We start from the raw sequence: 26,778 nt of genomic DNA, 5'->3' as shown, positions 1-26,778 counted from the left end.
AAAATTCTATATACTTTTTTTCTGGTGATAGTTTGGTCCTATAGCTTTGAAGTTGATATTTTTTACTTTACATACGAAGCATCTAAAGTCGATATTTGTACGCTCACATTTTATTGCAATATTTTGTATCTCAATATTTTTGTTGCCGATATTCTGTTCATCATCTATTCACCTACCCTAAATGAAGGTTGAAACAGCCATGAGCAGTAGCAGGTGGATTTGCCCAGTGCCACCGATAATCCACTCTCCGTTCATGGCTTTAGCCACAGACTTAAAAATCCCACTTTGTAAGAAGTCTCACCCTTCCTGGGCAAGGTCTATTCCATCCATACTCTTTCTCACATCATCATTATTCACCTCATCAATGATTGCTATAGAACGAAGATATTCCTTTAAAATGTTCCTTCTCATTATAACGCTAGTTCTGAAAAGCAGAATTCCAATTGATTTTTTTTCCAACTACTGTCCCATCTCAGGCTTTCCTTCCATTGCAAAGTCATTGGCATCTCTGGTGGATAAGCAATTCTCGTTGCATCTGAAGTGCAACAAATTATTAAGCAATCAAAAATCTGGCATCCACCTCCCTGGGTTATAGAAACAGCACTTCTCATTGTTAGAGAAGAAATGCGGAGCTCCCAGCCAAGACCAGGGGATGCCCTTTGCTCTGATCCTTTGGGACCTTTTGCGGCATTTGACCCCAGTACTTAGAGCTCAAAGTCATCTTGGATCACATTTGCTTTACTGATTTCAACCACAAGTACTACTCTTCGTCCGTCATTGCTTTTCTACACAAGATACACGTAAGCAGCTACCAGCTAGAGCTAGTTTTCAAATAAAAGTAAATAGGCTATATCTCAAAATAGGGCATTGTAAACACTACGTTTTTGCACAAGGTTCTGAATGAGCAGATACCATTCATTCTGGCATTTTACAACCTTTATTTTTCCCTCTTCAGCTACAGTGTAACTTTTGTTTGGTAATTTCTCCAAACCAGTAGGGAAGCAGAAGGCTTACTATATATTTTCTACAAATTCTGGTGGATTAAAACAAGGCGTTTGTCACTCTAGAATCACCTAAATGGGGTGGGGGTTTAATACATGTCAATTATTATGCAACATGTCCACTAGTATGTATTTGAGGTTTCTGGGAGCAAGATGGCAGAGGCTTTTTACTGTTTCAATTTGTATCTGATAGCGCAAATTTTAAGGTCACTGGCATGCAGGAGGATTCTGAAAAACCTAGTTATAAGAAGCAGTCTGCGGATTACGAGAATTTTTGTCACCCACGAGTGATCCAACTACTAAAAAATATATTCTAGTTATTAATTGAATTTATCTCTTTCCCAGCACTCTTTGGCGATTTTCTGCCACAAAAAATCAATAAAACAACACCCAAAAAACACAAGTTCAGCATTTTGTTGGCAAAACAAATTACACATAAACCAGCAGGCAATGATTCAAACCACCATACTGACTACTCAGCAGCTATTCCAGGAGCATAGATCCCCACCTGTGAGAGGCATGCTTTAAACGGGCCTCTGTTGACATGAACAAGATCATTTATGTAACTATGGCACACATTCTGAAAAATATAAATATGACATTTATCATCTCTATATTTATAAATCCAAAGAACTCTAGTTTGTTTTAAAAAGCCTCAATATTAGAGTTGGTAAACATATTTTTGGGTATTGCCATTACGATGATAATAGGGTCTGTAGCGTTAGGGTGTATTCTGCAGAGTGTGGATTTGGAACTTGAAATTAGAATAATATAATGCAGAACACGTGACTGTGTATTCAGTGATTCATAGAAGAGCGAGAGTGTGTGCCAAACAAAAACTTTTAAAATGTAACTCCGGTAATCCTTTTTGAATTATAAATTTCTTCTGAACGTCTGAACGTGCTTTCTTCCAACACATACCTTGTGGATACAGTGATAACTGGCTGATGTTCCAACAATTTCTGGAGCTTCGGGGGGAGGGGGTGGGGGGGGCTTCTAGCGTAACTATGATGTGCTGAGAAGTGTGTAAAGGTATTTATAAATGCTTGCAAATACACAATCGGTTACTTTTGGTGTTCACCACTCTTGCAAAGTATCACCTTACCGTTATTCACACAGAGACCTAAGACACACTAAGTCTGATTTAGATTTAGATTAATTACAAGAGCCTAGGTTGCTCAAAAACATATGCCTAGTGATAAAAAATTTCAAATAGAGTGAGATTTAAGAAATTACAAAATACCCATTTTCTATGCCTTTATTTTATCTTTAGCCTGGAATATTTCTTTCTACATGAGGCCCTAAATCGAATGTTATTCCTTCTAGTTCTGTTTATAAACCGCTTATGCTGTTCACAGAGTTTATCTGATCAACAAAAAACATGCATGAAGATGTGCTTTTGTTCCGCTCCCTTTATTTTACTCAGCACCTTCAACCATTGCTTTATGTAAGCGTCAGTCACATTTTGAGCCAGGCCAGAGAAGTATTTCAGTCTCACTGTAGTCTATCAGAAATTAGGTGTGTTAGTATGCTTGTCTAAAGTGTGTGTCACAGCGCAGTGTAAGGCCTCATTTAAATGTGATTTGCAACTAAATGTGTTTTGATCCCATAACGGGAAAGAAATCCTTCTCCTACCTCCGAGCCAAGGCCTGCAACGACCTCCCCCTCCACCTCCGGCAAACCCCCACACTGCCCCAGTTCAGGAAAGACCTCAAGACCTGGCTCATCGGATGACCCCATCACTCAACGGAGCCGCCCCCCCACCCCCAGCGCCTTGAAACCCTTGCAGGTAGGTAGCTGCACTTTACCATCCCTGATTGATTGATTGATTGAAATGTGATTTGACCTCACAAACATGTTTCTATACTCCTACTGTTGTTGAACCATGTCATTTAGCATCTTAACGCAATTAAGCATCTGGAAGTGATTTTGAAACTAAATATGATTTGTGCTGCTAGAATGTTTCCACACATTTGTTGATGTTGCACAGAAGATTATTTTGCACCTAAATGTGATTTTGCACTTAAATGTAATTGAACACATGAATGTGTATTTCCTCCTGTGTGGGAGTTGTGCATCAAAATGTAGATTTTCCTAATAACTTATGACGGAAAGTCTTAATTTTATTAAAGACACGGAGGCGAGTATTATGCTTTCTTTTCTTGCATTTATTCCAATAGCAGAAAGATAAGTAGAAAAACTACACTCCCCAGAAGGCTGTAGGAGAAAACTACTGGCCAATGGGGAGAATGATAATACAAAATAAACCAATCAGGTCAGGCCAACCATATAAGGACCTATCTGACCGCAAGCAGTCCTCTTTTCTTGTGCGAATGAGGAAGAAGGCGAAAACAAAGGAACCAACAATAACAGTAAGTAAACAGTCAAAATCCAGGTAAACAGATCTTGAATCAGGAACACCATGGACGAAACATCCTGAGGAAACCATATTGGCAGACAGCTGGACGTCGACGCCAAGAACTCCGGTGAGTTAGGACGACTCTCACGAGGAAGGCGGTAGTAGTGCTGGAGTACCTTAGGGGGGGGGGGAAACAGAACAAATTAGAGCTGTTGTGGAGGGATAATACTCGCCTCCGTGTCTTCAATAAAATTAAGACTTTCCGTCATAAGTTATTAGGAAAATCTACATTTCATGGCAAGACCGGAGGCTCCTATTATGCTAGTTCAAAGCATATCAACAACCAGAGAAGAAGCAGTAATCACAGCTTTACAATAAAAGGTCTTAAACACATTATCATTAGACCAATCTGCTGACTTAAGGATATCCTCCAGGCGCGAGCCTGACCACCCCTGGTAGAATGAGCACCAAACGCAGAAGCGTCAATGCCCACAAGAGACATGATCCAACGGACCCAACGGGCCAGGGTAGCAGAAGAAACGGGGAGATGGGGTTTGCGGAAAGAAATGAGCAATTGCGTATGGGAAGAAGTCCTAAAGTCAACAGATTTTTGTTCATAGGCTTTTAAGCAACGACCTACACATAACTTCGGTTGAGCTGGAAAATAAGGATAACACACTGACTGTAAATTTGTTTTTGTATGTCTCTGTACTTGAAACAACACTCCAGTAGGAGAAAACTGCCTTGAAGAAAGGTCTAAAGCCCTAACATCAGACACACGTTTAATGGAGATTAAACACAACAACATAGTAAGCTTTGCAGACAACATTTTCAGGGAAAGAGCAGTATTGTCAGGCCAATCCATAAACAATTTAAAAACCAAATTAACGTCCCATAAAGAAGAATACTTAGCCAACGGAGGTTTGGAAAAGCGAACTCCTCTTAACAAACGGCAAACCAGCGGATGAGATCCAACCGGTTTATTGTCGATGGGGCAATGATTAAGTGAAATAGCTGATCTGTACAGGTTCACTGTGCGATAAGACTTGCCAGCGCTGGCCTCCGAGGCCAGAAAATTAACCACAAAAGTCACAGCGGCTGAAAAGGGATCGATAGACCGTTCCAAACACCAGCTTGACCAAAGAGACCAAGCGGATTTGTATGCCCTGGAAGTACCGGGAGCCCAGGCCCGGCTGATAAAGATTGAAGCTTCTTGAGAAAGGAGTTGGTCAGAAGAGAGAGACCGGACAGCTTCCAGGCCGATAGAGTCAGGGACCGATCTAGAATGAGGTTGTGAGGGGAACCTCGAGGGTCCAGGAGAAGATCCGTGGAATGAGGGAGAAGGACCGGAAAGTCCACAGATAGTTCCAAAAGGGAAGGAAACCATATCTGGGATTGCCAAAAGGGCACCACCATGACCAGAGACATCTGTTGGCGTCGAATCTGGGAAAGGACCCTGTTGATCATAAGAAAGGGAGGAAAAGCGTAATTGAGATGAAGTGACCAATCCTGGAGGAAGGCATCGGTCGCTAATGCTAGCGGATCCGGGCGCCAACTGTAGAAACGAGGTAACTGGGAATTGAGGCGAGACGCAAATAGGTTGATGAAGAAAAGGCACTACTTGAGAGAGAGAGAATGAAACACGGAGGGAAGTAACCTCCAGTCACTGGAATCCCGGAGATACCGAGAGTGCCAATACGCGATGGAATTGAGATCGCCGGGGAGATATTCTGCTTGGAGAGAGAGATTGTGAAGGAGACCGTAATGTCACAGACTCTTGGCGAGCTCCGCAAGGGGTTTGGATCTTGTGCCACCGAGACGGTTGATGTAACGGACCGCAGAAACATTGTCCATCCTGAGAAGAATGGAACAACTTACCTTGTTCTTTGCGAGACTGCGGATTGCAAAGGAGCCTGCAAGCATCTCTAAACAGTTGATGTGCAATGACGACTCCTCTAGAGACCATGTACCTCCAGTCGAGATTGGTCCACAACGGGCGCCCCAACCCGCCAGACTGGCATCTGATTCTAATACAAGATCTGGGGCCGTGGCGAAGATAGTCCTTCCGTTCCACGCATCTAAATGGTCTATCCACCATTGCAGTTCGGAACGCGAGTCTCGGTCTAGAAGGATAAGATCCGAGTAAGCCAGCCCCTGATGCAGATGTCTTATTTTTAAGCGCTGAAGGGCCCGATAATGTAGAGGGCCTGGGAAGATGGCTTGAAAGGAGGCGGAAAGGAGCAATCCTTGCGAGGGAGTGAAGGGAAATTCGGGAGAGAGAAAGAACTTGAGAAATTTCTGAACGAATAGCTGCGATCTTTTCGGTAGGAAGGAAGAGAGACGCGGAGAGAGAATCTACGCGAAACCCCAGGAACTCTACACTTTGAGAGGGAGTCAACATGGACTTCTCCGGATTGATGAGAAAACCGAGATCGAGAAGGAGGGATTGGGTCACTTGAAGGTCCCGCAAAAGACCTGGTTTGCTCGCATTCATAAGAAGAATATCGTCCAGATAAATGATCAGACAAATTCCCAAGGCTCGAAGATAAGCCACCACAGGCTTCATGATTTTGGTGAAACACCAAGGAGCCAAAGAAAGTCCGAAGGGGAGAGAACAAAACCGATAAGTGACGCCCAGCCATTGAAACTGGAGGAACTTGGAATGTGAGGAATGGATAGGAACTGTCAGATACGCATCTTGAAGGTCCAAGCGGACCATCCAATCGCTGGCCCGCAGAGTGTCTCTTAAATGGATAATGGTCTCCATTTTGAAATGTCTGTAAACGACAAACTGATTGAAAACTTTGAGATTGATAACAGGTCGCATCTTTTTGTTCTTTTTGTGAACCAGAAACAAAGTGCTCAGAAAGCCCAAGGGATCGAATGGGAGTCTTTGGATAGCTTTCTTTGCTAACAGGGAAAGAATTTCCTGAGAGATCAAGAGAGAAACGTCGGCGGAAAATACCAGAGGTGGAGGCAAAGTATCCTGGAAAGGAGGAGCGTAAAACTCGATGAGATAGCCTTGGACAGAACTGAGAACCCAAGGGTCGGAGGTTAAAGTTTGCCATTTGTTTAGAAAGAGAGCTAAACGCCCTCCTACGGGAGGGCCAGAAGACAGGCTTACATTGTTGGGGATAGTTGGAGTTGGTGTTGTTGCCTCTGTGGCCCCTCTGTCCACGACCCCGGAAGCCACGGCCACGTTGGGGGTAAAATTTGGGCTTGTACTCTTGATACCCGGTGTTGGATGCGCCTCTGGAACCTTGGTAGGACGAAAAACGTCCGGAAGAGCGGCTCCTGCCTCTGCCGGCCCGGCCAAAAACCTGAGGGGCAAAAACTTTTTTGATGGAAAGTTGTGCCTTGTCTAGGGAGGCGAAAGTTGAGACAAATTTGGAAAGGTCTTTGACTAAAGATTCACCAAAGAGAAGACCGTCCGCCTTTACCCCAGGGTCCTGGGATGCCAGATTGGCTAGCTTAGGGTCCAGCTTGATTAGGAGACCTTTGCGCCTTTCATGAGTAATGGCAGCATTGGCGTTGCCCAATAAACAAAAGGTACGCTGTGCCCAAAGTGAAACATCATCAGGATTTAAAAACTAAGTTCTCTGAACGCGCCATCTCCGCCAGATCCAGAATGCGGGCAAGGGGGCCCACCATATCCAAAAGTTTGTCCTGACAAGAGGACCATGCTCTGTCCACCCCTTTGCGAGGGTCCTTTCCAAACTTAGAGAAGAATGTGAGGAGTGGTTGGTCAATAGCAGGAGTGACCGTAACATGAGAGGCCAAAAAAGGTTTGGGGCATTCCGATTTCAATTTAGCTCTGACTGACTTATCCAGAGGATGTCGCAGTTTGGAAGAGATGTACTCTCCCATGTGAGGAATGGGAAACCATTCTGTGGAATTCGGATGTCTAATCAACGCAGGGTCAAACATAGGCATTCCCTCCGTGTCCAGGATAGGCTCGGACTCAAAAGGCGATAGTTTCTGTTTCTTGGGCGAAGAATCGCCAACTTCAAAAAGATCAAAAAGATTGTCTTCGTCCGTGTCACCTAAATCATCATCCGTATCATGGATGGTATTAATGACCAGCTTCTTAGGAACCTCCACATTTTTTGTTTTGGCTTTGCTTTTGCCAAATGTCAAAGTAGACCCCTCCTTTGACTGAGGCCTGGGAGGAATAGTATCCTCAATCTTGAGCGAGGAAACCTCGCTAACCACATGTGACACGTGTTTAGATAAAACAATGGCAGGAACCAGTTTACGTTTTCTGCTTTCCCCCACAGACTGGGCCAAAGCTTTGGTCATTATACTGATTAAAGAATTTTCCATAGATTTTGAAACTCTCTGCATGGAGTGTTCAACAGCAGACTCCACAGAGGAATTAATAAATTGGCTTAAATCCGATTTAAAATTGGAACTTTCCTCATTGTCAAGCTCAGGAGAGCTGGGAATCTCCATTTTAACAAACTGGACAAGAAGGGGTTAATTCAGATAGAAGAACAAAAGGGGGCATGTACAAACGAGCTTGCCGGTGGAACAGAGAGCCTGAGAGGAGGTGTGTCGAGTTAGTCGACAGTCGAATGCTGAGGAGAGCGTGTTGGCAACGGTGCAATGAAGAGACAGGCAGCGCTGACAGGCGATAAAGAGCAAGGCATCAGCTGAGGTAGCGAGCGTGAGGAGAAATGCCGGTAAAAAATAAACAAAGCGCGCGCGCGTGCAGACGCGCTGAACCTGAAGCCGAGGGGAATAATTAAATGCGCAGACTACAGCGGAGCTGTAACTGGAGCAACATAGCGCGAGAAACAATGCTCTACAAAGCGACAATTACACATTTAAATTGCACAAATCTTTTGGAAACACAGCGTTATAAAAGGAGAATAAAAATAATCGACTTATCTGACTGCGAGCAGCAAGAAAAGAGGACTGCTTGCGGTCAGATAGGTCCTTATATGGTTGGCCTGAGCTGATTGGTTTATTTTGTATTATCATTCTCCCCATTGGCCAGTAGTTTTCTCCTACAGCCTTCTGGGGAGTGTCGTTTTTCTACTTATCTTGCTGCTATTGGAATAAATGCAAGAAAAGAAAGCATAATAGGAGCCTTCGGTCTTGCCATAAAATTAATGTTTATACTACTGCTGATGTTGTGCCAAGAATGATTTGGCATCTTAATGTATTTTACACCAAAATGTGATTTAGCACTTAAATGTGGAATTTATATTTTTAGGTTTGACTTCAAAACACAATTCTTTAGCTACAGATACAAGGCCTTATTATGAGTTTGGAGGTGCGGTAGCGGGATCACCCTGCTCCCGCACCGCAAAACCAATGTACAAACCGCCCACCAGATTAGGCGTTTTCTCCTGTCTGGCGGGCAGTTCTTTGGTGTTCCCAGGCAGTGCCAATAAAATAGGCACAGCAATGGGAATGTCAAAGGCAGTACCCGCACGGCATGGACTGCTGCAGTCCATGCCATGAGGTACTACTTTAAATCAGAAACTACACTCATTCATCAAACGTACAGTTCCTTTTCTCAATCATGCTCGCATTGTAAGCAGAAAGCTTTACTTTCTAGGCCTTGTTACACCCAACTTTAGCTCTCTGTTGTGAGAGCTCTTGTCCTCCGAACATTGAAAAGAAGTATAAAAAGAAAAACATACAGAGTGGATTTTTGGTCAGTGCTCTTCAGGCATTGGCTTTCAATTATTTTTCATTGTTACTATTGCTTGATGGACTGTCCATAAAGGCCATGACATTTCGAGGATGATTACATCAAGTAGCCCTTTTGTTAACCTGCATCTGCAACATGATGTGTAAGTTGAAACTAATTCCCAAAGTGTGCTCTTTGATATGTTTTCTTCCCTGGCACAACAACATTTTAATTGCTGATTTATGAGTTTAGTGCTTGCTATTTGTATGCCTTCTGACAATCCAAAAAGAAGGTCACACTCTTATTTACTAATCATCCTTGAGCATTGCGCTGCCTTGCGTTACCAAACATCAGGTAGGCATTACATGGGTGATGCATTGGTGTTCCCACCCATGTATTTTGTGTACAAATAATATACACAGTCTTCTTAAGGCAGGCCTTCTAGTTTTCCTGGGATCAGTTCTCGAGTTCCACTTCCCTGTAAAAGGATCAAGGTTATTCCCTATTTATGTGAAGCAACATCCCAGCTAGGCCTCGCTAGTGAGTTCAAGTCTTAGAAGTTCCATGATGACTTTGAGAAAGTCAAAGTGCCTCCCTGCTGTAGCGTGTAAGTCAGAGTAAGCCCAGTATTGGTGGCCCAGTATTTCATTTTACCTGCTCTCACTGGAGTGGAGGTTCAGTATGCCCTGGCATACGTCTACGGCAAAGCAGTGAGCAGAAGACTAGATGCTACTGTAGAGGCAGTAGGCATCCACACGCTCCTCCGCCTACGTGGTATTTCTACATGAATCAGACGTCAGGTCTTGGCTCCACCTGGATTGTTGTGTAGTTGAATTGTTGCTCTTCCTCTGAAGTTAATGGCTTGCTTCTTCTTCACAACTGCATGCTGCTCCAGGGCAACAGCCCTCTCACTTCACTATGGCCACTCTCCTGGTATACAATGTTTGTGACAAACCACATCAGGAAATGGCCCCTTCAGATCACAGTATTGCTCAGGGTGACGGCTCTTTTCTCGATTGAGCAGTGCACCAGGGCAACAGCCCTCAATCATCCCCACCTTGCATTTGGCCTGGGCGGAGATTGTGGAGTTACCGAAAAATACAGCTGAATTCCAGGGAGTTTTGCAACCGGGCAGAGTATTGCTCAGCCACCCCTAGTCGCAGGCCTGCATGATCTTGAGCGCAGCATGAGTAGGAAGCCTGTATTCTGCTGCATGGATAGCAATGAAATGTATCATTTGCCTTTTTGTTTAGCACTTTCTGCTTCTTTTCTTTTATGGACGTGCTTCAGCTTTCTATTATGCCTTCCACACTGTGCTTACCAGAGCACATGTCTCCTTAGCACGCAAGTAGTCTGTGACAAAGTCACGCGGTTTGGCCAGGAGTAGCAAAGCAAGCAGGAGAAACTGAGTGCCAACCATCTTTCTAATAACCAAGTGGCTCTCTGCACCATAGGACACCAGAAGCAGATGCTGTGAGGCGGATTCCGAGTGTAATGCGACATAAGGGTAAGGGCAAGGGCTCCTTGACAATTACATTTCTCACCAGGACATAGTGTTCTGGTAGTCTTAAGATCTTGGTGCCAGCATACTAAGACATAGTCATTTGAACCCAGTAAAAATAACCCAACAAAAACGCACGTGACACAATCCATGTGTCAAATTCTAGCAGTTGGGCATTTGCCGACCAAATCAAAAGCCTTGCTACAGTTTGAGACCTAAGTAACAGACAATTAGCAATAAGTGCTCACCTAGCCTATCCATTAACATGCCCCTTTGCATGTAAGCACTCTAATGCCTTCAGGTTATTTTTGCACTGTGTACATAAATGATAAATTGAAAGGATACCCACTTTCTAGCTTCCATTGTTACAAGGGCTTGCCACCAAACACCAGCGCGTACTGCCATTTGCCTTCTTGTTTTATTAAACACTGTCATCAGCAGGCCAAATCTTAAATATACACTTGGTCCATTCTAAAACACTACTTCTGAATTTGCACAGTACCACCCCCTGCAATACAGCATTGCTAATGTTTGCGGTAGGCACTATTGAAATAAGCCTCCAACCCATCTTCATGTTCAAGTCCCACCTGTATGCTCTGAAGAAATAAAACAGGCCATTAGGGCTCCTGGCTCCTTCACCCACACCTCCCCCTCTTCGGTGCAGAGCTCTCCAGCATCCCACTGCTCATCATTGTATTACACAATAACAACCAAATCAGTCAACGTGCTTCTTACCTAGAGTCCGGCACCAGGTTGAGCTTCAGTTATGACCATAAAAGGCTGCCGACTGGGTCTGTACCAGGGCGTGATACCACTCATGCCCCCCTAAAAGCTCTGCTACCAGGATTTATGCTTTGCAAAATATTGTTGGTGGCATGGATTAGTGTGTTCAGACTCCACAGCACCTTGCAAGGAAGGGTGCGACGAAGTGTGGGACACCCCGGCGAGCTCATCATACCTCCTAGAGCAGTTCAGATGCCTTAGCTCTTGCACCACAGCCAGGCTTCATGTGGCCATGGACCTGCCTCATGGGGGAAGAAATGTCTGTGCTCCGGGTGTTGTTGTAAACAACAGACTGCTTCTGTCTGAAAGCTTTCCTCTCCTCAAGCCTTACTCGGTCTTCCCAGTCTCCAGATGGGAGGGCGCCCAGGTCCATTCCTGCTCAGAAAGAACTTTTAATCTGCCCCTGAAAGTAACTACTCTACCCGGCTACACATGCTGCTTCTGCATGGCGGATCCGGCTCTCACCTGTGACGAATGTATTGAGATCACATGGGTGCACTCATGTGTACAGTGACATATGATTGGAGCATTAGGTACACTTTTTATTTTTAACTTTATTTACCATTTTAAGTTATCGTTCACAACATATACAATATGTACTCATTGCAGTGAGATAATAATTACATGCAGGCTTGATAGTATATTGGTCATACAGCAGTTAAGAGCATAGATGTAAAGACAAAACAGCCAATGAAATCTTGAGCAAAGGGGTCATCAGTGATATATGATTCTGTAAAGTGCATAAATATTCTCATAGCTCTAAGTGTCCTATATAATACCACAATATCTTAACCTACTCCGGTAGGGACAATTCCATTGTGTGCCTGTGAGGTGTCGGCTTGGTTCTTTGCAAGCATATCGTTTTTTAGTGGGCCCCATATTTTCTTTGCCCTGGCCTTTGGGGGCAATGTAGAGGCAAATAAATCAGATTTGGTATTGCAATGTATAAGACTATTCAGCCAAGTGTTAGTTGTTGGGATCATTTTGCTACCCCATCGTAATGCCAGTTCCCTTTTGGCCAACAGCAAGGTGATGGCCACAAACATACAGACATTTTTGGGAATATTCCGAACATATCCCATCAGCGCCACCTCTGGAAAGGGGACAAGCTCGAGAGCGACCATATTTTACAATGTCGCATTCACTAATTGCCAGTAATCTCCCAGTTTGACACACGTCCAGGTCATGTGAGCGAAGTTTGCATGTTGAGCTCCGCATTTTGGACAGGTGTGTGGATGTGTGGGATCAATAGAATGGATCTTTGCAGAAGACATGTATGCCCACCATAAGAATTTTAAATGTAAGTGTTTGTGTTTACTATTCATAGACACTGCTTTAGTCTGAGTGCAACAATAAGCCCAGTGATCGTAGTCTATTTCGTGACCTAAATCATGTTCCCAGGCCTCACGTACCCTACGGTCTCTGCTCGGGATAAGTGCCATAGTGGCTCTATACAACTTGGATATGAGGTGAGCGCCATAGTCATTGCTAATCAAGAGGGCCAAAGGTGTGAAGAGGGTAGGCTTCAATGGGAATTCTGGGATCTGTGCCCTAAGAGCACAGCGGATTCTATTGAGGACAAAGTGGTCCATAAAGGACACTTCACCAAATCGATCCTCTTCAGAGCTTGAGAAGACGTGGCCTCCCGGAAACAGGTCCCCAGTCGTGCTTAGTGAAAATGCCGACAGCGTCCGTTGTACAGGTTTTTCAGCCGTGATGGGCAGCCATAAGCTATTAATTGCGGGGAGATTCGAGGTGTATAGGGAGCGATGTCCGGTGATCTTAACCAGTTTTTTCCATGCCCAGCTAGTGGTGGACACTGTTTGTATATCGGGGAGGTCTCTGGGGTACCCTGTCGGGAGAATCATCTTGAGTGGAGTAGGAAGTACCAGGTCAGTTCAAAAAAACCTGTTGGGGAGTGGGATAGTGATATTATGTAACAAGTACAGGAATTTGGGAAGAACTACCATTTTAATGAGTGCTGCCCTACCAGCTAATGACAGGGGCAATTTTATCCAGCTCTCAACCTGTTGTTCTAAGGTATTGAGTGTGGGCCTGTAATTTAGCAATATAATTTGATCTTTTTCTCTGTGTAACTGTATGCCCAGATATCTGGTGGAGTTCTCGCACTATGTCAAGGGGAAGGGGAAGTCCCAGCTGACGCGGGCCCTGTGTAAATGGAAATATTTCCGATTTGTCCTAGTTTATTCCTTGGCCCGAGAGGCCCCCAAAACGTATCACCTCCCTGATTAGCGGTTCTAGATTCTCCTGCGAGTGTCAGACATGTAAGACCACGTCGTCTGCGTATAGGGAGACAAGCAACGGGACTGTGTTGAATTGTAGTCCCCTGTGTAAGTCTTTTTCCTGCAAATGACGAACTAATGGTTCTATTGCAATGATGAAGAGAAGTGGGGATAAGGGACAGCCCTGCCTGGTGCCACGAGAGAGCCAGAACTGCGCAGATCGGGTACCATTTAATCGGAGCCTGGCTGTCGGGGAGATATATAGTAGTGCAATGAGACTTAAAAAGGAGCATTAGGTACACTTCACCCAATCATAGTATGATGGCAGGAATTTAGTTTTTTTATATGCAGAAGACTAGAGCCCGTCCAATGTGTCCTGCAAGGGTGAGTAAAAAGTATATAGCATTCACAGGGGTATGAGAGGCTATATGTTGGAGGATTTTTTAAGTATATACATAAAGTATGAAGAATCAATGAGTCCAAGTTGATGCTTGTATTCCTATGTTGTTTTTATTCTTGATGTGCTCAAAGTTCAATACAGCCTTGATGTGCTCAAAGTTCAATACAGCCAACGCGTTTCGCCCAAACATGGGCTTCTACAGCCAAACTTTAATCAAAGGTCTCGTCCTGGCCAAGAACCTATTTGGTTCTTTCTTCCCCCCATCCTAGATTCTTATTATACAATGTGCACCATTACAGCCTATTAAATCAAACACAAAAGAGAGATTTGCCTAGGATCACAGAATTTGGGTCAAGCTGGGAAGCCGGGATTGATCTACATCTCCCCACTTGGGTAGTTTTTCTATTCAAACTAGTAATATTTCCTTCTGAAGGCCAATATTTTCTTGAAAGTGCTAGTTGGGACAAGGATTGCATGTGCCTTTTTCTTGTGAGTTACCTTTGCCACCATTTCCTGCTCATCCTGGGATTCTGTGCGGCTTACACTTATTTTGATGTGGAGCTGATACCTCTTGTTCTGAAATTATGGTCCATTCTTGATGTTGGTATTCTGGTGGTACTAATTTCAGGTTGAGCTGTTAGGTTGCATTGGTGAATGTGAGGGTGGTTTAGATATTGTTATGCCAGCAATAAGAACTTGAGAGATGTCCGCCGCTAGATGTTGAAGTGACATTTTGGGGGTTGGGTGTAATTTGTAAAAACATAAATACAGAGCCCCAAACCTTTTCTTAGGGTCCTATTGATGGATTCCAAGGTTGCCATATGCTTTTCTTTCACTACCCTACAATTGCCTGTCATTGCAGGATCTTGTTTCATCCCCTTTTCTGCCTTCATCATTGTTTCCTTATCACTTTTTCTCCTTTCTTCCCTTTCTGTCTTTCTTTCTTGTTTTGGGTCATGGTCTCTTGGTGAAAAGTTAGCCCCAATCTCCTAAGATGATTGCAGTTGGGTAAGGCTAAGTAAGGCTACTTCACATAGGAAAGCTATTTCACCTCTGGAGGTAGGGCTAATTCTTCCAGCAATAGGCAGAGTGGAGATGCAGGGGCTCTAAGAATGAGTGAAAAAACAATATAGCCTCATTAATAAGCAAATGGTCTTTCAAAGACCTGTGAAGTACTCGGGTGCGTCTGTGTGGGTGCCCGGGAAGCTGTCTCAGCCCAGGCTGCCACACACGACAGGGGGGCTGAAGCCCTTTGAGCCCAATGGGCGTTGCGCGCCTGCAGCTAACGCAATCACATCTCCATGGAAATGTGCTGCCTATGGAATATTAACCCTGGTTGAGTAGACTGGGGGTGGAGTTCGCTTGTTCAATCCTAGGGTGAAGGAAGCTTTATGCTGACAAAAGGTAACACCGTTTATGTGTATCTCACAAAAGTGTGAGCCTTCTGCCTAAATCAGGAGGGTTTGCATGTATACTTGTAATGCGCTCAAATGTACTCATGATACACCTGCTAAACATATATGTATGGTCTTATGATCTGATGTCACTTTTGCGATACTACTTGCTGTAAAGTCATGGCTTGTAATGCCACTTACTGTGATGTCAATGCCTGTGATGCCACATGCGATGTCACGCACAGTGATGTCATGCACACCCCCCAACCCCCCCATTCTTTTTTTGAGAACCGGTGCCCTGGTGCTGTGCAAGGGATGAGCAATAAATCTCACGCATGAAGACAGTACTGGATGACTGCCAATTCAGGGACACTGGGATGGGGGCATTTCGATGGTTCAGGGTGATGTCCTGCAGGGGCACACGGTGACGAACAATACATGAATGTGTCCCATGTTATCCAGGATCTGGTGTCTTCTATTAAGGTATTATATGAAAGCTTTCTCAGGTGGCTGCTACGGAGATTTTTCAAACAGTGGAAAAAGTTCAGCAAGTTGTGTGTTTAGTTCCATTCCATAACAGCCCAGCGCCTTCTCACATGAGAGACATCGACTCGTGGATAGGGTAGCCGCCACCTAATTGTTGCCCGAGGAAACGTGTGCTAACACCACTTTTATTTATATGTTTTCCCAAATACTACTTGAGGGAAAGGCACGCTGCGTAACGAAGAGTGATATTTATTTTGCCGTAAATAAGCGGCGCGGCTTAGTAATTTTCTAGAAAGAGAAAAACGCACAGGGGCGGCTGCTGCTCTCCAGACTGCGAGGTGCAGCGCTCGGGAAGACTCCCTCCTTTCACTCGCTTCGGGACCCGGGCGGTGTATCACACAGAGCCTGTCTACGTTTAATCCAAAATAGCCATAACAAATGATGAGTAAACGCGGGGCACGCGAAGTGCCGTATAGTGACTGGTGCATGGTGTAGGAAAAAATGCAGGGAATGAAAAGGGGGTCTATGCGAGGGGGAGAAACGTCAGTTTGTTTTTAGCTCCCCTGCATATAAATCATGGCTGAAAAAAAAAGTTTATTTTGCAGATGTCTGGAGCAGGACAAACAAGCAATACAAGAGCCAATCATTTTTTTTTTTTTTGCGAAGGCGACCTAGACCGATGTTGAAAGAATTCCAGCCGTGTAGTCTCGGGTGCCCTTTCGCGGCAGTACTCAAGCAAACTGTTACCCTTGGCACTTCGAAAAGAGGCAGAAAAGGGGAAAATATTTCAGTTTGCATTTGCCTTCATACCCTTTTCTACACTTCTACAGTGAGCATTAATTCTTCATTGGCCCTCGGAGTCCTTAGCGCGGACGCCCGGAGGGAGAATGCATGGGAGGTCTCCCGTGAAACAAAGTGGTTTTATGCTGGGTATTTAGTCTGCCTAATAAGACCGCATTCAGTTTCACACACTGGAACAGTCCACAGAGAATCCTTTCAGAGGGCCATAATTCATCCCCCGCTAACAATATGCCTCATGGTATTTTTACGTTTCATTCAAATAAAAGTTGACCGTTTATCCTGTTGTGGTGGGGCAATTTAATGTCCTCTTTGACAAGCCAGCCCCAGTCCAGGCCCCACCCATCTGCATTCCTATAGCCAGCCATGTTCATATCAGTCTGACTTCTTGTGTGGCTGGTGAGTTTCGGTGAATCAAACATTTGTTTTGGAACGGTATTTTTGAATGTGGTGGGGTTCCCCTGCCAAGCTACCACATATATATAAGCAATGAGGGCAAAGCAGCCCAGTTAATGGATAAACCAAGATTTGTAGCAGTGACAAGCGGTAAGTTCTTGTTTTAAGAAGGGTGTCCGTGGAGGAAAAAGGGCTATAGATAGAAAAGTCCGCGAGCTCAGGAAGGAGCTTGTGAGGAGGCCGGAATATATTGCAGGGTTTGTCTCCGTCAAGGCCAGAGTTGATATGGAAGCGTTTAATATGAACTGTGTTTTTATTCAAATACATGTGGTGCTCTAATGTAAATCATGAGACCGACGCCTGGCTTCTTAGCCTTATCATTAGATACCCAATGGCGGTCGACTGAAATGTTTAGCTGGTTTACATCCGTCTCCCGGTGCTTTGGGGCCACATCATACAGGTGTGCGCAGGGCATAGCTTTGCGCTTATTTTTATGCCATTGTATTGTCTAAATAGCATACACTTAAGTGGGGATTTCGATACGTTTATGTATGCGCAACAGACAGCACAGTTTGGAACTAGAGAGAGGCAATCGCTGCTTCCTCTTCCCGGGCTGTGCTGTCTCCAGTGCATGCATTACCTCTGAGAGATCAGATTGAAATGTGTGGGTTTTAGAAAGCGCAAACAGCAGCACAGCTCTTCGCTGCACAAATGCAGATCTCTATGATCCTGCCCCGAGCTAGTTAAATCGATTGCAGTGCTGCAGTTTTGCACCAACAATTCTTGATTACTAGATTGCACTGGTGCCCATAACATTTTCAATCGTTGTTCCTTTTCACCATGTGGCGTGTGCCAAAATGACATTTGCACTGACTGACATGCGAAAAGTGGCATTTTGTTCGAAGTGAGAAACCCACTGTTGCTTGTGAGAATGTCACTGAAAAAACATTGATGTACATATTGTGTTGTATCGTTCCCAAAAATATGATCCCAATAGGTGTAACGCCAAGTCAGACATTATATAGAGAACTTGCATTTCACTACCTGGTAGTATTGGTTGAAGGGAAGGCTAGGAATCCAAACAGAATGCCCTCACTGAACATAAAGGCCACAAATCAACTACTGCAAAGTCATTTTGTTAGCAAAGTAAGAATATCAATAAAAACGCTCTGACTCTCACTTACAAATGGGACAATTTAATGAACCTCGAATTATCACAACCTTGATGAGCATACCAACCGATATGATATTGTGATTGGGTAACAGGCCCTACATTAAGTGAGGACGCTGCTAAAAGCATCTTCGATGGCTTCCAAAACCTGCTGAGATAGAACACTAGAGGCCACTGCAGTGTGTACTTCTCAACGCAAGGACTCCTCATTGCCCATTGCGGCTCATCAGAACTACCATTGTGTGACGCATCTCCATGCAAGGACATTGCATCGCCCACTACAGCTTCCTGGAACCACCCCTGAGCAATGCATTCCACGAAAGGACATCGCATTGCCCATCTCAGCTCCCCGGAACTGCTGCTGCATGACGCACCCCCTCACCCAGACCTCGCATCACCTCTGCTGCATGATATATTACCTGCATGCGACTGCACACATCTTTGCAGCCAGGATTAACGTACAGTGTACAGGGTACCTAGGTGGGTCCTTGTAGCTATCCCATGCTCTATCGTGGTTGGCCAGAACTTGTGACTTTGTCCCGGTCTAGTTCCAACAATTGGCGCTTTGTGCTTTTTTGCACTATAGTCACTCAATCAATCAATTCAGATTTGTAGAGCGCAACTTATCATCCTAGGGCTAGCCAGGTGCTGAGGATGAGCCGATTAGTCGGCCAGCCAGGTCTTGAGTGCTCCCCTGAAGTCAGCGAGGGCAGTGGAGGCCCGAAAGTGGAGGGGCAGGTTATTCCAGGATTTAGCAGCAAGGTAGGAGAAGGATTAGCCTACTCCTCGGTCTCAATGGATGCATGGGACTTATGCAAGGGCTAGGTGGGCTGAGCTGAGTTGTCTGGTGGGCTGGTGGAAGGTCAGTCAGTGGTTGATGTAGGCTAATCCTTTGTTGAGGATGGGCCTTTGTTGTTTTGGTCTTTCTTTTATTTATTACAATTTACTCTGTTTTTCTAATTTGCTGTGGGATTCTTCTTGTGGTGTGTGTTCACTTTATTACTGTTTGAATTACTGCATAAATACTTTACACACTGCCACAAAATTAGGCCTGACTGCTTTCGGCCAAGCTACCGGCCAAGCTACCAGAGGTTTAAGCACAGGTCAATTTGGGGATTGTTTGTGACTCCATCCTGACAATATTTATGGTTGCTGCTTGAGAAGGGGTTCACCCCCCCCCCCTAAAACAGGAACACAATTTCTGACACATATGTTGTGTTTTAATTGAGTATTTTATTTACACTGATTTCTGAATGAATTGGTTAAATGGAAACGGCATGTTGTTCTTAGCTTTTTAGGTCTGGTATTAGCCAAGACGTTTTCATTTTGCTAAAATTATATGTATAATAAACTTATTTCAAGGGACTTTCAGCCAACTCTCTTCATCCATCGGTCTGTTGTTGTGTCATTCACATTTTGCTTCCACCCACTACAGTATACCGCATGGGACAATGGTTCAGCCTACTTAAGCCACTGGTTACTTCACTTTGAGAATTAAGTTATCTTCTTTTTTACTATGCATGCAGTAAATAAACCGAAAGCTTTAATACTTTACATGTGAATTCATAGGGGGGCAATTCTTAAGAACACATTTATTCTGGACTGAATTTCACCAATGATTCCACTACGCAACCACATATTACTTGACATTGCAAGGGATGAATTGCCTAGTATTACACACATTTTCATTACCCACCCCGGAAATGATGCAAATGGCCTGACTGTCTGAATATGTTTTCTCATCTTGCTTTCAGTTTTTCTTTGGTGTACTTGTGATTTGGTGGCGGTGTATGAGTTTCTATATAGATGTATGAGTGCATATGATAGTCCTGTACTGAGTGACCATAAGTATGAGTGACTGTACGGGTGAGTGAGTGGATGTGTGTGTAAGGCTAAGAATCAGTGAGTGGGTATGTAGTTATTGGTGTTGGATTGTCTATGGTTTTGAGAATGGCAGTCTGTAATTTAGAGTGGGTGTATCAAAGGTTATATTAGGGTGTGAGCAGATGCAGTTATTTTTCACATGAATGATGTCATCAGTGATGTAATTTGAGATGTCATCATTGATGTCATCAGGGATGTCAATGACCATGTCATGAGTGATGTAATATGTGACATCATCAGCAGTACATTGCGGGGGCGCGAGTAATAGTTAGCTGAACTAACTATAACGGGGGAATTTCTATGGTTTTATACGAGTGAAATGTCCAACTAACTATAACTTTCCCTAAAACCTATGGTTTTTTCAGTGAATTTCTAAGGTTTTTTAAATGCTAATTCCTAACTATAACGTGTCTGAAACCTATGGTTTTTTCAGTGAATTTCAAACTTTGGAGCCTGAAATTATGGTCCAGCTTTCCAAGAGAAAAGGCAAATATCCCCCATACCAGATCCCCTCTCCTTGATGAGAAGACCTGTCGGCCCCAGAGAGAACTGAGCCCCTGGAGTTAGGGTCTTACGTGACAAACCTCTCGGGCCCTAGGGAACTCTCTAGGGAAGATCTGTGCCAGGGGAAGATAAACTGTCCCACTTTTGAAGGACTGAGACAGCAAGCTGCTGATCAGGAAAAGGGAGAGGCCAGTGGCTCCTACTGGGCTTATTGGGAGGAAAGACTTTACACTGAGGCCAGAGACCACAAACCTAGTGCCACTAGGAGAGTGGTAGTGTCACAGCAGTTTATAGAGAGTTTCTCCTCACACTGACCCGTGACATGCCCCTAGCTGCAGATTTTGGTCAGACCAAAATGGGGACTAGGTTGGAGAACAACTTCTACTGGCCAGGTATGTCCCAGAAGGTGAAGGAGTTTTGTAACTCTTGAGCCTCCTGTCAAGCCAGTGGCAAGACACTTGGCCACCTTAAGACCACCTTAATTCTACTTCCAGTGGTTAGGGTTCCCTTTGAAAGGTTAGGGATTAAAATTGTTGGTCCTCTTGATCCTCAAACGGCATCAGGAAACAGACTTATAGTGGCTTATGCTACCAAGTATCCTGAGGCTATCCCCCTAGGGACTTCCACTGCCCCTGCAGTGCTTGGTATCTTTACCAGGTGGGTTTTCCTAAGGAGCTGGTGTCAGACTTAGGTACAAACTTCAAGCCTACTTACTTAAAACACATGTAGACTGAAGGTGGAGTGACTTACAGATTCACAACCCCATCTCATCCACAGACCAATGGGATTGTTAAAAGGTTCAACAATACCATGAAAGGTGTGATTGGTAGACTCCCTGAACAACTCAGAAGATGGGATGTCTCACTGCCATGCCTTTTTTTCACACACAGAGAGGTGCCAAAGAACGGAGTAGGATTTTTCCTCTTTGAACTTCTGTTTGGTCATACTGTAAGGGGACCATTGTGTCTTGTGAAGGAAGGATGGGAGAAGCCTCTCAAAGAGCCTCAACAGGACATTGTGGACTATGTGATTAGCCTTCAATCCAAATAGGCGGAGTACATGGAAAAGGCAAACAAAAACCTTGAGGCCAACCAAGAGCTCCAGAAGCTCCATTATGATCAAAAGGCTATCATGATAGAATTCCAACTGGGACAGAAGGTGTGGGTCGTGGCACCTGTGGATCAGAAAGGGCCCACAGGACAGGTAGAATGGGCCCTACCCTATTCTTGAGAGAAAAGGAGAAGCCACCTATCTGGTGGACCTTTGCATTTGCAGTAACCCAAAGAGGGACATCCATGTAAACCACCTTCAACCCTATCATGACAGGGCTGAAGTGACCATGCTGGGGGAAGCCAAATATTTCAGTGCTTTTGATCTCACAGCAGTATACTGGCAGATAGGTCTAACCAGTGGAGCAAAAGAAAAATCAGCATTCTCAGTGCCAGATTGGCATTATACGTTTAGTGTTATGCCATTTAGATTAAAGAATGTCCCAGCCACCTTCCAAAGGTTGGTGAACAAAGACCTTGCTGGGCTGGAATCCTTTAGTGCAGTTTATCTGGATGATATTGATGTATTTAGCTCCACCTGGCAGGATCACCTGATCCACCTTGGCAAGATCCTTGAGGTCCTGAGAAGTGCAGGACTCACTATCAAGTCAAGCATGTGCCAGATAAGGCAGGGCACAGTTTATGTATAGAAGCCAAGTTCAATGCTTACAACCTAAAATTCAATCAATTCTGGACTGGCTAGCTCCAACAACCCAGACTCAAGTCAGGGCATTCCTCAGTTTGACAGGAGGTTTGCGAAGGGATATCGGTCATTTGTGGTCCCGCTCACAGAATTGACATCCAAGAAGATACCAAAGAAGATTAACTGGATAGTGAGCTGTCAAAAGGCGTTGAACACCCTAAAAGAAACAATGCGCTCAGCAATCACTCTGAAAGCTCAATATTATACCAAGCAGTTCATAGTGCAGACAGATGCCTCTGAACATGGGATAGGAGTGGTCCTATACCAGATCAATGACGATGGCCATGACCAACCTGTTGCTTTCATTAGCAGGAGGTTACTCTCCGGAGAGCAGCTTTTGAGTGCCATTGAGAGGAAAACATTTGCTGTGGTTTGGTCCCTGAAGAAGCAAAGACCATCATTATTTGGTTCTCACTCCCTAGTTCAAACTGATCACATGCCTCTCAAGTGGCTGATGCACTTGAAAGGTGAAAGTCCTAAGCTGTTAAGGTGGTCCATATGTCTACAGGGAATTGAATTTACAGTGGAACACAGACCTGGGTCTGACCACGCCAATGAAGGTGGCATTACCAGGTTCCACCACTTAAAAGATGAAGATTCTGTAGAAAAAGGTTGGTTTCACTCTTTCATTTGGGGAGCATACAAGAAAGTGCCTATTTTGACATGGTTAGCCCCCACGTCTTGCTTGGCACATGATGTGACTTCAATTGAAAGTACACTGGGTCCTTGTTAACCAGGTTGCCAGTGCCAGAACTCTTTCCCAAAACGGTACCACAATTTCAACAATTTCACCACCCATTTAAGCATCTGGTAAGTGGTACCTCTGGTACCCAGGGCATGGGGAATGAGGAGGGCCCCCTAGGGCTGTAGCAAAAATTATGCCACCCTAGGGACCTCTCACCAAGACCATACAAACTGCCAATGCAGGCTGCATATCTTGGTGTAGACAAAATTGAAAGGTCAATATGGCACACATCCCTGGGTGTATAACACACGAAACACAGGGGGTCTAACAGCCAAATTTGAGAGGCTACACTGTCGATACTGAGTCAACAAGATCTCAAAATATCTTTATCGCACACACATAACGTATTAATAAAGATAAAGAAGGAAAAAAGGCTAACACTACATGCATAGAGGAGACCGGTACATCATCGATTATTCGTAAAATGGCTGATTAATCCACAACAGATTGTAAAGGGTTTCCATCAAATTAGACTCAATGATCAGTCCTATCATTTGGCCAAACCCATGTGCAAATGAGGCTGGTCCCCTGATCAGTGGGACACTCAGCTCCCCACCTTATTGTTGTATCAGGATTTGGTCCACCAAATACACAAACCGTCCATGATGACTGATCTTTTGATGGTAAAGTAAGAAGAAATAGTGCAATGAACAAAAAAGTGATTTAAAATAGGATGGAATGTCCTCCTTCTAAATACTCCCCCAAGTCTCAGATGGGAGCTTGAGGTACCGACGGAAAGTGCGGGGCCTCTCAGTACCTGAGCAGTGTCCAGGTGAGGTGAGGTCTATTGCCCTACCACAAAGGAATTCACAGTAATCATTGTGAATCGGAGGGTTAATGTCCATGGTTGTTACAGGTTGTACCGTTTCAAACCAGTTTTATTATAATTTGTTTTTGGTGATGGTGGTGAATTCTATATTTCACTATTAGGAGTGCAACTATTATACGAGCAGAGGCCCTGACGAATGCCAAGGGATTAAATACCCGTTAGGCAGAAACATGTTGGCCCTTATGTAGACAGATAATTGTCACTGTCTTCTTTTGCACTGTTCTATTTTTTAATTAGGAGACGTGTCCAGTCCGTAGAATAAAGTATTTAGAAGGAGGACATTCCATCCTATTTTAAATCACTTTTTTGTTCGTTGCACTATTTCTTCTTACTTTATCATCAAAAGATCAGTCATCATGGACGGTTTGTGTATTTGGTGGACCAAATCCTGATACAACAATAAGGTGTGGAGCTGAGTGTCCCACTGATCAGGGGACCAGCCTCATTTGCACATGGGTTTGGCCAAATGATAGGACTGATCATTGAGTCTAATTTGATGGAAACCCTTTACAATCTGTTGTGGATTAATCAGCCATTTTACGAATAATCGATGATGTACCGGTCTCCTCTATGCATGTAGTGTTAGCCTTTTTTCCTTCTTTATCTTTAGTAATACGTTATGTGTGTGCGATAAAGATATTTTGAGATCTTGTTGACTCAGAATCGACAGTGTAGCCTCTCAAATTTGGCTGTTAGACCCCCTGTGTTTCGTGTGTTATACATTCAGTTGGTGCTGGGGATAAAATCAGGTGTGGGTCTTTAAAAAATATATATCCCTTGGACCCTATTTTAAATGGTTTTGTTTAATCAACACATCCCTGGGTGCCATGCCCACAGACACTGCATGAGATATAGGTAAATCACCCCTACTACTGGCCTTCCAGCCCTACGGCAGGCTGTAGTATATCACATGTGTGGTCATATCTGCATGAGGAGATATGACCCTGCAGTATCTAAGTCCATTCTTTGATATTGTAAGTGTGCAGGAAAGCCATTGAGTGCACATGGGCTGGACTCCCATCATTATGAGTTCCCCATCACCATGATGACTTCACTGTACCCAGAGATGTTTGGTACAAAACATCTCACCAGAATAAACCCACACTGATGCCAGTGTTGGATGTATTAATAGATGCACACAGAGCGCACCCTGAAAACCCTCCAACTATTGGTGTGGTCTCTGACTAGTCTTAGCCAGCCTGCCACCACCAGACATGTTTCTGACTTCATGGGGTGACAGCCTTTGCTCTCAGAGGCCGTTAATAATGCCAGCTCTGAGCGGAGATACTTCACATTACCTATCAGCTGGAATCGCATTCCAGGGCGGGAAGCTTCTGAAGTGGTGTCACCTTTGAAATGTAACCCAGGTGTCTCCAGTTAGTGGACAATGCCAACTCCCTTGTCCTGCTCCACATATGGTGGGCAGACAGCTGGATTAGAAGGTGTGCCCACATTTAGCCAGCATCACCCCTAAGGTGGTGCAGGTGAGGTGGACCCCACTTTTCCATGTCCTCCATCTTGGGGTAGAGAGAATTAGCCAAACAGGGCCAGGGTTATGCCCACTATTTAACAACAGTGGTCATATGAGGGTGTAGTCACCCAACAGGTAGGAAGCCAATTGGCTGCTACCTGTCTCTCCCTTTAATGGCACTAAATTTAGAATTTAACAGGCACCTCACAGCCCTGAAATTCTGATCTTACCAACCTAATAAAAAGGACACCAAAGTGCTGCAAAGAGCAAGGAGAAAAGGACGGGTGACTGACCTGGTGCCAACCCTGCCGGCCTGCCTGTTGTATCTCAATCATACACCACAGCTGGCTGGTCCTGCATTTGTACTACAGAAACTCTGGAGGCCTGCATGCCTTTGAAAAAAAAACAGAAACTTCCTTGGATTGCTAGAACCAGTCCCCTGCACATCACAGGCCAAGTTCAAAACAGCAACAAAGTGCTCGCTGCTGAGTCCATTGAGGTGCTGACCCACAGTGAAGTGGCAAGAGCACTCCAAGATTGGTAGCTGGCTCTCACCGACATTCCAAGTGCCTACCTCACTCCCAATGACCTCCAGCCGGATGAGGTCTCTTTCAACTTCATATGCCACAGCCAAGGTTTGTTGGTAACCAGTCCGTCCTCCAGCCACTTCAGTCTTCACTCCAACAAGAGGGCACCTACAACCAACGTTGGAAACAGCCATGTTCCTGTGATTTTGCATCTCCTGTTTGGTGGAGTCAACTGTGTGACAGAAACCTTCTTGGCATGACTGCCGTTCACTGACGGACCGACTGAGGTGCATCTTTGGCACACCTGCCACTGGTGACAGAAATTTCCACGTGGCCCTGCATCCAGAGTCCCTAGGCAAGGTAATCAAGAACTGCCTGTTCCACTCGGTCCTGTGACGCCAACGACCTCTGCTCTGAATTAGTAGAAACCAAATCCGACCCCCAGTGCCCATTGACAAAAGACTTGCAAAAGCCTGTTTGCTTTTACCTTTGACTGAGATGGTCTTTGATTGATGGTCCTGCCCATCACCCGATTGCACTCATTGCCTGCAATACTAAAGTGTGTGATGGTGATGCAGGTTACCAATGTGTAATCTACGTTGACCATCACAGTAAAGTCTTGACAGTGTTTAAGCCTCTTCTTCTTGAACTACTTCCTACTTCATTTTCAAAATGCACTTGCCTAATCCTATTGATTTTGTTGCCTAAAACATATATAAAGATACTTTTTATTTTTGCAAATTGATCTTGAAATTATTCTTGAGTGTATGTCTCTTTTATTTCCTTTGTAAGTACAACACATTTCTTAGCTCCACCATCTGATCAGCCTAACTCCTTGATCACATTACCACAAATAGAGCGTTAGTATTATTTACCCTGGGAGGGCACCAGGG

At 44.5% G+C, this 26,778-nt stretch overlaps 1 pseudogene; it reads right to left on the bottom strand.

Annotated features, from left to right (window-relative positions):
• Nucleotides 1-6,105: 6,105 nt before the first annotated feature.
• Nucleotides 6,106-26,079, bottom strand: LOC146810199 (uncharacterized; annotated as a pseudogene).
• Nucleotides 26,080-26,778: the final 699 nt, after the last annotated feature.

This window comes from Triturus cristatus, chromosome 7 (assembly GCF_964204655.1).
Source record: "Triturus cristatus chromosome 7, aTriCri1.1, whole genome shotgun sequence".
NCBI lineage: Eukaryota > Metazoa > Chordata > Amphibia > Caudata > Salamandridae > Triturus > Triturus cristatus.
This window is presented reverse-complemented; position numbering and strand designations above follow the sequence as displayed.